Raw genomic sequence first — 3,639 nt, 5'->3', positions numbered from 1 at the left:
CCTCCCTTGTTCTCCCCCTTCCATTCCCCTCTCACCGTCCTCTACCTCTGCCTCTACCTGCACCACAGAGCATTCTCCTTCAGCCCCCCCTTGTCTGTCCTCCATCAGCTGCTCAAACCCCCGCCTAAACTCCACCAGGGTATCTACCTGCATCTCCAGACCCTTAATCTTTTCCTCCAGTAACACTATCAGGCGACACTTCATACACACATACCTGTGTTCCCTGTTAGGACTATATACATACCACAGCTTCCACATGCAGCCATCTGCATTCTGTCAGCTGCTGCTTGGCTCATGGCTGCTGCAATCCCTGCCCACAGCACTTGTGGACTCAGAGCACACACCACACCGCGCCCTCCTGCCTCCCCCTTTACCTCCCCCTGCAAACTCCCTCTCAAACTCCCCTGTTAGCCGCCCTGTGTGCTGCCTCCGGTGCCGCTGCTCGCACCTGTGCCGCTGCTTGGCTGGGCGGCCGCTTTTATGGGCCCCCTACTCAGCCATTTAAACCATCGCTGATGGGTGTTTCTCTAACCTGTTCATAAAAACCTCCAGTGACGGAGATTCCACAACCTCTCTAGGTAACATGTTCCAGTGCATAAGTGCCCTTACAGTTTTTGCTAATGTCTAAACAAAATTTCCCTTGCTGCAATTTAAGCACATTATTTCTTGTCCAGTCCTCGAAGGTTAAGGAGAACAATTTATCACCCTCCTCTTTATAACAACCTTTTATGTTCTTGAAGACTGTTCTCATGTCCCCTTCACTCTTCTCTTCTCCAGACTAAACAAACCCATTTTTTCCCCCAAATCTTTCCTCATAGGTCATGTTTTCTAGGCCTTTAATCATTTTAGTTGCTCTCCTCTGGACTTTCTCCAATTTGTCCACATTTTTCCTCAAGTGTGGTACCCAGAACTGGACACAGTACTCCAATTGAGGCCTTATCAGTGCTGAGTAGAGTGGAAGAATTACTTCTCTTGTCTTGTTTACGACGCTACTTCTGTTACATCCCAAAATGTTTGCTTTTTTTTTTTTTTTTTGCAACACTATGACGTTGTTGACTCCTATTTAGTTAGTGATCCATTATAATCCCCTGATCCTTTTCTGCTGTACTCCTTCCTAGGCACAAATTGTATTTGTGCAATTGATTATCCCTTCCTAAGTGTGAAATTTTGCATTTGTCCCTATTGAATTTCATCCTATTTACTTCAGACCATTTCTCCAGTTTGTCAAGATCATTTTGAATTTTAATCCTGTCCTCTAAAGGGCTTGCAACCAGCTTGATATCATCCACAGACTTTATAAATGAACTCTCTATGCCATTATCCAATCATTTATGGAGATATTGAATAGATCTGGGCCCAGGCCAGATCCCTCCATGACTCCACTTGACTGTGAACTACTTTCTGAGTATACTTTTCCAACTAGTTGTGCACCCACCTTATAGTAGGTTCATCTAGGCTACATTTCTCTAGTTTCTTTAAGAGAAGGTCATGTTTGGAGATATATCACATCTACTGCTTCCCCCCATCACAATCAAATAAGATCATTAGATTGGTTTGACGTGATTTGTTCTTGACAAATCCATATTGACTGTTACTTAACACCTTATTGTCTTCTAGATGCTTACAAATTGATTGTTTGATTATTTGCTCTATTATCTTTCCGGGTACTGAAGTTAAGTTCACTGGTCTATAATCCCTGTGTTGTGCTAGATTTTCCCTTTTCCAGTCTTCTGGGATCTCTCCCATCCTCCACGAGTTCTCAAAGACAATTGCTCCGAGATCTTCTCAGCCAGTTCCTAGAGTACTCTAGGATGTATTTCATCAGACCATACCAACTTGAAGACATCTAACTTATCTAAGGCCTTGTCTACACTATAGAGTTTTGTCAGCAAAACTCAGCTTTTTTCAACAAAGCAGTGGAGATGTACACACTGCCATGTGACTTTTGGTGACAAATAAAACCACCTCAACAAGAGACATAGGGCTTTTTGCAGCAAAGTTTTAGCAACAAAGGGCTTGTCTACACTGGCAAGTTTTGTCAGTGAAACTAATGTTGACACAAAAGCAAAGTGGCCAAAGCAAGTCTACATTTGCTCCCTCTGACAGATCGTGTCCACATTCGGGGCACCATTGTTGACAGCATGAGCAATGCACTGTGGGTATGTATCCCACAGTGTGTAGAACTGATGAATGAAATTGTTTTTTAATTGTTCGCTTTTTAATGTAACTTCATAAGTAAAGTTTTATGAATGAAACAACATTCATTCATAAAACTGGTTACCCCAATAACTGGCTAATTGACAATTAAGATGCTAAAAAGAGCCACAGCGTTCAGCCAGTTGCCCTTGTAAGTTTCACTGTCAATCCAATTCCTGCTTAAATCACTGAGACTTGCACTGTTTCAGTATTGTAACTTTTGTTCACTGTTTGCCATTCACTATACCTGTCTACTTCTGTTCACTGTTTGACATATTGTAATTCAAACCCCATTTTAAAATGCTTACTTCATTTTGTATGGGCTTGCTGCAACCTTCATTTTTGCAAACCCTGCTGTAATCTTATTAGTTTAGTTTAGATGTGTGAATGAGGTATGTATGATGATGGAATCAACCTCCAGCACCAGCCTGTCCTGATGAGATAGAGTTCAAACACCAATGGCTGAAGATGCAAACAGCCCTAACAAAGTAAGAAGTATTGGAGCATAAGCTTTCGTGGGTGAATACCCACTTCATCAGATGCAAGCAGTGGAGATGTGAAGGCTTGCGACTGATGAAGTGGGCATTCACCCACGAAAGCTTATGCTCCAATACTTCGGTTAGTCTTAAAGGTGCCACAGGACCCTCTGTTGCTTTTTACAGATTCAGACTAACACGGCTACCCCTCTGATACTTGAAAGTAAGAAGAGTCCACCCTAAAAAGAAAGACCAAAGGTACAATAGAAGGAAGATCAAAGCCAGGTCCCAGGCTGAAAGTCATGTCTTCAATTGACGGGTGATCAATCACCAAACCCAGAGGCAGTGTGACACAGCAAGACTTATAGACTCTGGATTCAAACTAAAGCCTACAAAAAGGATGGGTGAGATGGAAGACTTTGGAGGGTAACGTTCTGCTGCCATCATGGAAGGGCATCGGTGCATGCCCAACAGAGACCCAGCTCGTCCTTGTGCCCGGCTTTCCTGGCCAGTTAGCCACCACAAGCTACGAACCCAAGCTGCAAACTCAAGCCATGGACTCAAGCTATGTTCAGGACCATAACTATACAGCAGCTGCAGAACATCGTGTGTGTGTGTGTGTGTGTGTGTGTGTGTATAGGTATTAGGTATTAGTTATTGGTCATAAATCAAATTGTGTTATCATAATAAATGTGAGATCTTTGCCTTGTCCCCTGAAATGATCCTGTGTAGTTTTGTCTGCATACCAAGTGCCTGGCAACACATCTATCGCTAGGTGTTGTGGGAAGGCGGAAATAGAGTGCGGAGCATCCTGAGACATGCAAAATGTCCCGTCATGTATTGCTTTGTGTCCCAGCCCTCCAATGGTTTCTGGTTTCCTTTTGCATTGTTCTGGCTTCCCTTTCACACCGTTTTTCCAACTGTCAGTCTTTGTAGTGCATCCCAGCATCTGCAGTGAGAGAGGATG

The sequence above is a fragment of the Trachemys scripta genome, chromosome 14 (assembly GCF_013100865.1).
Source record: "Trachemys scripta elegans isolate TJP31775 chromosome 14, CAS_Tse_1.0, whole genome shotgun sequence".
In the NCBI taxonomy this organism is placed as follows: Eukaryota; Metazoa; Chordata; order Testudines; family Emydidae; genus Trachemys; species Trachemys scripta.
Note: the sequence above shows the minus strand (reverse complement) of the source record.